We start from the raw sequence: 9,393 nt of genomic DNA on the forward strand, positions 1-9,393 counted from the left end.
CATAATCCAGGATGCCACCGATAATGATGAAAGTGCTCCTCAATGGCATCCCAGTATTAATGGAGCTAGACACGGGGGCCAACCAGTCCCTGATGAGTATCAAACAGTTCAAAAGGTTGTGGGTGTCCAAGGCCAGGAGGCCAAAATTATTGCTGATTGACGCACAGCTACGGACATATACAAAGGAGATCATTCCGGTGCTAGGCAGCACCACGGTAGTCGTGACCCACAAAGATTCGAAGAACAGGTTGCCCCTCTGGATTGTCCCGGGGGACGGTCCCGCACTACTGGGGAGGAGTTGGCTTGCTGTCATGAACTGGAAATGGGGCGATATCAATAAAATTTCTTCTGTGGAGTGAGTATCATGCTCACAGGTCCTGGACAAATTTGACTTTTCAAAATTGGACCTGACCTCAGCTTACATGACCCAGGAGCTGGCGAGTGAGTCGAAGAAGCTGACCACCATCACGACACACAAGGGTTGTTTGAGTATAACAGATGTCCGTTCGGGATTCATTCGGCTGCCGCGATCTTTCAGCGAAATATGGAAAGCCTCCTCAAGTCGATTCCAAGGACGGTGGTTTTTCAAGACGACATTCTCATCACGAGTTGCGATACTGAAGAACACCTCCACAACCTGCAAGAGGTGCTACGCAGACTGGACTGGGTAGGACTGCGACTGAAAAAGGCGAAGTGTGTCTTCTTAGCTCCAGAGGTAGAATTCCTGGGGAGGAGGGTAGCAGCAGACGGGATCAGCCCTACTACATCCAAGATGGAAGCGATCCAAAGAGCACCCAGACCCCGTAACACAACGGAGCTGCGTTCGTTCCTGGGGCTCCTGAACTATTTTGGTAACTTTCTTCCCAAATTGAGCACGCTGTTAGATCCGCTACACATGCTCCTATGCAAAGGTCGCAATTGGGTCTGGGGGGACAGCCAGTTTTTGATAGAGCACGCAATTTGTTATACTCCAACAAACTGTTAACATTATATGACCCGTGTAAGAAACTTGTGCTAACGTGTGATGCATCGTCCTATGGGGTCGGGTGTGTGTTGCAGCATGTCAATGCCAATGGTCAGTTACAGCCGGTAGCTTATGCTTCCAGAAGTCTGGCCTAGGCAGAAAGGGGCTACGGGATGGTAGAAAAGGAAGCGCTAGCATGTGTATATGCAGTTAAAAAAATGCACCAGTACCTGTTTGGCAGGAAATTTGAGCTGGAGAGAGATCACAAACCCCTAACGTCCCTTTTGGCCAACAACAAGGCCATAAATGCGAATGCATCGGCCCGCATACAGAGGTGGGCACTTGCGTTAGCCGCCTATGACTACACAATTCGGCACAGACCAGGCACTGAAAATTGCGCCGATGCACTCAGCAGGCTCCCACTAGCCACCACTGAGGGGGCAACTGAGCATGATGCTGAGATGGTCATGGCTGTTGAAGCTTTCGAAAGCGAAGGCTTACCTGTGACAGCCTGTCAGATTAAAGTCTGGGCAAATGAAAACCTGCTACTGTCTTTAGTTAAGGAATGTGTCCTGAATGGGGACTGGGCAGCCACGTACGGGGCATGCCCTGAGGAATTTAAACCATTTCATAGGCTCAAGGATGAACTCTCGATTCAGGCCGATTGCCTACTGTGGGAAAACCGAGTAGTTATGCCCCAGATGGGCAGAGAGGTGTTTATCAGAGAAATTCACAATGAGCACCCGGGCATTGTCATGATGAAGGCAATTGCCAGGGCACATGTTTGGTGGCCAGGGATAGATGCAGACCTGGAAATTTGTGTCCGCAGGTGCAACACATGTGCTCAGCTGAGCAATGCACCCAGGGAAGCCCCCCTTAGACCCTGCTCCTGGCCCGCCAAGCCATGGTGACGCATCCTTGTGGACTACGCAGGTCCTTTCATGGGAAAAATGTTTTTGGTTGCAGTAGACGTCTACTCCAAATGGATTGAATGATCCATTTTAAATTCAAGCACATCCTCTGCCACGGTAGAAAGTCTACGGGCAATGTTCGCCGCCCATGGTCTACCGGCTATCTTGGTCAGCAACAATGGCCCGTGCTTCACTAGTACTGAATTCCAGGATTTCATGGCAGGCAATGGAATCAACCATGTCAGTCCGGCATCTTTCAAGCTGGCCTCAAACGGCCAGGCGGAACGAGCAGTGCAGATAATCAAACAGGGGATGCTCAGAATCCAAGGAGGTTCCCTACAAAGCCGTTTATCACGCCTGCTGTTGGCCAATAGATTCCAACCACACTCGCTCACAGGGGTTCCACCCGCAGAGCTGCTAATGAAAAGGATGCTCAAAACCAGGTTATCCCTTATACACCCTACTATGAAAGAAATTGTTGAGAGCAGGTGTCAGTCACAATGTGACTACCATGACAGGAATGTAATGTATTGATGTCAATTACCCTGTTTTTGTCCTTAATTATGCTGCAGGGCCCAAATGGCTTGCAGGCACTGTGATTACCAAAGAGAGGACTAGAGTTTTGGTAGTTAAACTTACCAATGGATAAATCTGCTGGAAACACGTGGATCAAACTAAAAGGAGGTTCAGCAACCCCATAGAAGAAGCAGAGGAAGAACATGACGTAGAGTTTACTCTACCACAGGTGACCGAACACAAGTGGAGGAGAGCCCAGTCACTGTGGGCAGTCCGGACAGGCCTGAGGCACCGCAAACAGCAGACACTCAGGCCAGCGACCAACAACCGGAGCTCCAACTCAGGCGCTCTACAAGGGAGCTTAAACCACCAGAGAGACTTAACCTGTGATCTCAATAAGACTTTGGGAGGGAGGTGGTCTCTTGTATTCAACTATCATTGTAACCCATGTGTAAGTTGACCTAAGTTGTACACCTTGAGAACATTGACCACAAGGGGCGAACTTGTGGGAGACACTCCTAACCTGGACTTTCAGGTATAAAAGGGGAAGCTCCATCCAACTTCATCACTTGAGGTCTTGGTAATAAAGGTAACTGGCCACAGAGTGACCTTCTCTCAAGTATGGGCCACGTGTGCATTTATACTGTATAGTAAGGACATATCACCTTCTATACATTGTCCATGCCTCAGATCCATAAAGGAGGGCGGGTATTACTACAGCCCTGTAGACCATGAGCTTGGTGGTAGATTTGAGGGCCTGGTCTTCAAACATTCTTTTTCTCAGACGGCCGAAGGCTGCACTGGCGCACTGGAGGCGATGTTGAATCTCCGCATCAATGTCTGCCTTTGTTGATAAGAGGCTCCCGAGATATAGGAAATGGTCCACAAAAAGTCAAATACTGCATGGGCTAGCCATGCTTCGGTTCATGGGGATGTCTCCGTCTGCTACTATCATTCATCGTGGCCCTTAACAGGCAACATAAAAACAGATAGTAAAAGCTTTTACCGATATATAAAACAGAAGAGAGTGACTAAAGTAAATGTTGGTCCCTTAGAAGATGAGAAGGGAGATTTAATAATGGGAAATGTGGAAATGGCTGAGACCTTAAACAATTATTTTGCTTCCGTCTTCACAGTGGAAGACACAAAAACCATGCCAAAAATTGCTGGTCACGGGAATGTGGGAAGGGAGGACCTTGAGACTAGGGAGGTAGTGCTGGACAGGCTAATGGGACTCAAGGTAGACAAGTCCCCTGGTCCTGATGAAATGCATCCCAGGGTATTAAAAGAGATGGCGGAAGTTATAGCAGATGCATTCGTTATAATCTACCAAAATTCTCTGAACTCTGGGGAGGTACCAGCGGATTGGAAAGCAGCTAATGTAACGCCTCTGTTTAAAAAAGGGGGCAGACAAAAGGCAGGTAACTGTAGGCCGGTTAGTTTAACATCTGTAGAGGGGAAAATGCTTGAAGCTATCATTAAGGAAGAAATAGCGGGACATCTAGATAGGAATAGTGCAATCAAGCAGACGCAACATGGATTTATGAAGGGGAAATCATGTTTCACTAATTTACTGGAATTCTTTGAGGATATAACGAGCATGGTGGATAGAGGTGTACCAATGGATGTGGTGTATTTAGATTTCCAAAAGGCATTCGATAAGGTGCCACACAAAAGGTTACTGCAGAAGATAGAGGTACGCGGAGTCAGAGGAAATGTATTAGCATGGATCGAGAATTGGCTGGCTAACAGAAAGCAGAGAGTCGGGATAAATGGGTCCTTTTCGGGTTGGAAATCGGTGGTTAGTGGTGTGCCACAGGGATCGGTGCTGGGACCACAACTGTTTACAATATACATAGATGACCTGGAAGAGGGGACAGAGTGTAGTGTAACAAAATTTGCAGATGACACAAAGATTAGTGGGAAAGCGGGTTGTATAGAGGACACAGAGAGGCTGCAAAGGGATTTAGATAGGTTAAGCGAATGGGCTAAGGTTTGGCAGATAGAATACAATGTCGGAAAATGTGAGGTCATCGACCTTGGGGGAAAAAAAAACAGTAAAAGGGAATATTATTTGAATGGGGAGAAATTACAACATGCTGCGGTGCAGAGGGACCTGGGGGTCCTTGTGCATGAATCCCAAAAAGTTAGTTTGCAGGTGCAGCAGGTAATCAGGAAGGCGAATGGAATGTTGGCCTTCATTGTGAGAGGGATGGAGTACAAAAGTAGGGAGGTCCTGCTGCAACTGTACAGGGTATTGGTGAGGCCACACCTGGAGTACTGCATGCAGTTTTGGTCACCTTACTTAAGGAAGGATATACTAGCCTTGGAGGGGGTACAGAGACGATTCACTAGGCTGATTCTGGAGATGAGGGGGTTACCTTATGATGATAGGTTGAGTAGACTGGGTCTTTACTCGTTGGAGTTCAGAAGGATGAGGGGTGATCTTCTAGAAACATTCAAAATAATGAATAGACAAGATAGAGGCAGAGAGGTTGTTTCCACTGGTCGGGGTTAGCGTTAGGGTTAGGGTTAGGGTTAGGGGGCACCGCCTCAAAATACGGGGTAGCCAATTTAAAACCGAGCTGAGAAGGAATTTCTTCTCCCAGAGGGTTGTGAATCTGTGGAATTCTCTGCCCAAGGAAGCAGTTGAGGCTAGCTCATTGAATGTATTCAAATCACAGATGGATAGATTTTTAACCAATAAGGAAATTAAGGGTTATGGGGAGCGGGCGGGTAAGTGGAGCTGAGTCCACGGCCAGATCAGCCATGATCTTGTTGGGTGGCGGAGCAGGCTCGAGGGGCTAGATGGCCTACTCCTGTTCCTAATTCTTATGTTCTTATGTTCTTATGTTCCTTCAAATGATCCTGATGTCTGCGCTGTGTGAGCCTACTCAGGCCACCCTGGCCCCTCCTCTGCTGCTAAACATTTGTTTGTTCTGTTATATTTTCAGAACTTGAGGCCAACCCTGACGAGGCTGAAGCTGATGCAGAAGATTCAGATGCGGACAAGCCTGAAGAGGAGAACATCTTCCAATCCCACCTTCCAGACCAAGAGCATGGGGGTGAGGGGGAGGGCGAGGGGCAGGGGGAGGGGGAGGATGAAGCTCCACAGTTATACTCACTCTGGAGGAGGTGCTGATGCCGCCCATTGAGGTGCCAGCCCCTTTCCTGAGTGGTACGAGTGTTGGGACATTCCATGGTTTCACACAGTCTGAGGCCGCGGGTTCCAGTGGAGTGCAGCGAGCCACACCCAGGGTGAGGAGTGGATGGAGAGCTTGACCGCGCTCTCCTGAGGTGCAGGATCTAACAGATGTGGTTCAGATGATGGCAATGAGTGCGGAGAGCATTGACCTTACGCGATCACTCCCGGACACTATCAGTGGGGTGGGTGATGAGGTATCGGAACTGTCGGGAGAAGTAACAACACTCTCGCGAGGAATGGGAACACTGTCTGGGCACATTAGGGAGGGAATGTCGCAGGTAGTTGATACACTGTCTGTTAACATAAGGGAGGGAATGTCATAGGTAGCTGATACACTGTCAGTGAACATGAGGGAGGGCAAGTTGCAGGTAGTTGAGATGCTGTCGAAGCACATGAGGGAAGGAATATCGCAGGTAGCTGATACACTGTTAACATAAGGGAGGGAATGGCGCAGTTATCTGATACAATGTCAGTGAACATGAGGGAGGGCAAGTTGCAGGTAGTTGAGACGTTGTCCAAGTACATGAGGGGGGGAATGTCGGAGTTAGCTGCTGCAATAAAGGAACACGCCCAGACCCCGTGGCCATTGACGGAATCAACTGCCACTCCCACTCCAATCCCCAGACCAGCCTCTGAAGTGGCCCAAGTCGGGCCTTCCACATTACCGCCTGTCCACGCTCCCTCATCAAGAAGTGCGCATTACCCGAGATGCTCGAAAGAATAAGCTTGGTACCAACCCGAGAAATGCTGCGCCACCGCCTGCGGGGAGGGATGGAGTCACCAAGACCAAGCGTAGAGGGCGGACTTAGAATAAGCTAGAGAAGAGATGGGTGCAGCCTTTCTTTGCTGTTGTCGTTGTTGTTATTAGTAGTGTTACTGTTGTAACTGTCCTCAACAAAAGTTTTTGTAAGTGATGTAAATTTACAAGTTTAAAAGTTTGTCAGTGATCTTAAAGTTTGTAAGTGATCTTACAGTTTATAAGTGACCTTCACTGAAAACTTGAAACTTTGATACAAGAATACTTTTATTAAAGTTAAGTTAAATACAAACAAGTGTTAAACTTTTGAATAAAATATATTTTAAATTATAACTGAATCATTTACATTATTTGTTCCATTATTAACACAACTTTTTGAACTAAAGAAGAATCATTTACATTATTTGTTCCATTAGCACAACACAACGTTATGGAACAGGTCCAAACGGTAAACATGGGCCATGTGGAACAGTTGCTGCTGAGCCTTCAGGCAGTAAAGTGTTCAGGGATAAGCTGCTGGCGCAAGGCTCGAACATAGGAACATAAGAAATAGAAGCAGGAGTAGGCCATACGGCCCCTCGAGCCTGCTCCGCCATTCAATACGATCATGGCTGATCTGATCATGGACTCAGGTCCCTGCCCGCTCCCCATAACCCCTTATTCCCTTATCGGTTAAGAAACTTCTATATCTCTCTTAAATTTATTCAATGACCCAGCCTCCACAGCTCTCTGGGGCAGAGAATTCCATAGATTTACAACCCTCTGAGAGAAGAAATTCCCCCTCATCTCAGTTTAAATGGGCGGCCCGTTATTGTAAGTTTATGTCCCCTGTTTTTAGTCTCCCCTATCTGTGGAAACATTCTCTCTGCATACACCTTGTCAAGCCCCCTCATAATCTTACATGTCTCGATAAGATAATCTCTCATTCTTCGAATTCCAATGAGTATAGGCCCAACCTTCTCAACCTTTCCTCATAAGTTAACCCCCTCATCTCTGGAATCGACCAAGTGAACCTTCTCTGAACTGCCTCCAAAGCAAGTATATCCTTTCATAAATATGGAAACCAAACTGCACGCAATATTCCAGGTGTGACCTCACCAATACCCTGAAAACTGTAACAAGACTTCCCTGCTTTTATATTCCATTCCCTTTACAATAAAGGCCAAGATTCCATTGGCCTTCCTGATTACTTGCTATACCTGCATACTAACCTTTTGTGTTTCATGCACCAGGACCCCGAGGTCCCGCTGTACTGCAGCACTTTGCAACTTTTCTCCATTTAAATAATAACTTGCTCTTCGTCTATGTCCTTTTGCACGTTTTTTGTGTCCTCCTCACAGATTGCTTTTCCTCCCATCTTTGTATCGTCAGCAAACTTGGCTACATTAAACTCGGTCTCTTCACATCCAAGTCATTAATATAGATTGTTAAAGGGGCACGATGGCCTGCCCTTCTCCGCCGTCGCGCTCCAGGTTCAGGTAGTTGCATGGCTTCCTCGTCCTCCTCCTCCTCCTCGTCATCTGCATGTTCCTCCTCATCATCAACCACTCTCATCTCAGGTGGGTCTTCTACTACCAGCTGCTGCTGCCTCATGATGGCTAAGTTGTGCAGCATGCAGCAAACAACAGTGAACTGACCGACAATCTCAGGAAAATATTGCAATAGCCGTCGGAATGGTCCAGTCATCGGAAACGCTGCTTCAAGGTGCAAATGGTCCTCTCTATTATGTTGTGTGTCACAATGTGCGACATATATTCCTTGTCAGCTTCTATCTGGGTGACGCGTAGGGGCGTCATGAGCCAGGTGGCGAGGCCATACCCTTTATCTCCCAGTAGACAACATTGCCCTTCTGGCTGCTGCTGAAACATGACAGATATAGCATTCTTGCGTAGGATAAATGCATCAAAGGTGTTCCCAGGGTATCTCGCATTAACTGACATGATGTAATGCATGTCATCACACATGATCTGTACATTAATGGAGTGGAAGTCTTTTCTGTTCCTGTACGTCTCGGAGTCCTCCAAAGGTGCTCGCAAAGCAATGTGGGGATAATCAATGCAGCCCTGTACCTTTGGGAAGCCAGCAATCCTGGAGAAGCCCACAGCCCTGTCACGCATTGCCTGGGTGATTATGGGAACTTTATGTAGTCATTCCTCGGGGCATATAGTGCAGCAGTCACCTGCCGAATGCAGATATGTGTTGCATGTTGAGAAATGGCACACACATCCCCAGTTGTGGCCTGGAATGATCCAGATGCATAAAATGAAAGTGCAGCTGTAACCTTTACTTCAACTGACAAAGCAGCCCTCCTGATGCTTCTAGGGTGCAGGTCTGCTTTTATTAACTCACAGATCTCGGTTACAACCTCTTTGCGGAAACACAGCCTTCTCACACAGTCTGCATCACTCAGGTGCAGGTATGAATGCCTGTCTCGATATACCCGATGTGGGTAAGGCCTCCTGCCCATCACCCTACGTGCTCTGAGGTTCCTCAGGTGATGATGCCTACTCAATCTTCTCCTCCGCAGCACCATCATGCAAAAGGCTTGCACGAGGTATGGTATTGTCAATATTGCCCCCATAATTTAATTGTGTCTTTTCAAGAAGCTCAAAAGAGCAGGACAAAGCACTCACACCTTCTTTCCTCTCTCTCTCCCCAAGGTGGGCGTCCTAATATGAACCACACCCTGGTCTGCGCATGTGCAATAGTTTTGCTTAGACCGAACATCTCCTCACCGGGCTCGAGGGTCGGAGTGTCGGCCGGCAGAATCACCCCTGCACCCGGACACATGGGCTAGGCTTCCATCACCACCATCACCTTCCCGCCCCCCACCCACCCGCGTCCCCGCCCTTCCCACCTCCCCAGGCTTCTTTTGAAGCTGCTGTATAGCCGAAGGATTCTCATCCCTTATATAAGTGGCTAGCAGTTCAGTTCGGCGTTCACCCCACCCCACCCAGGCTTCTTTGGAAACCGAGCCCCGAGCCCCTGTGTCCAGGCAAGGGAGCGATCCTGCCGGCCAACACTCCGACCCTTGAACCCG

This window comes from Pristiophorus japonicus, chromosome 12 (genome assembly GCF_044704955.1).
Source record: "Pristiophorus japonicus isolate sPriJap1 chromosome 12, sPriJap1.hap1, whole genome shotgun sequence".
NCBI lineage: Eukaryota > Metazoa > Chordata > Chondrichthyes > Pristiophoridae > Pristiophorus > Pristiophorus japonicus.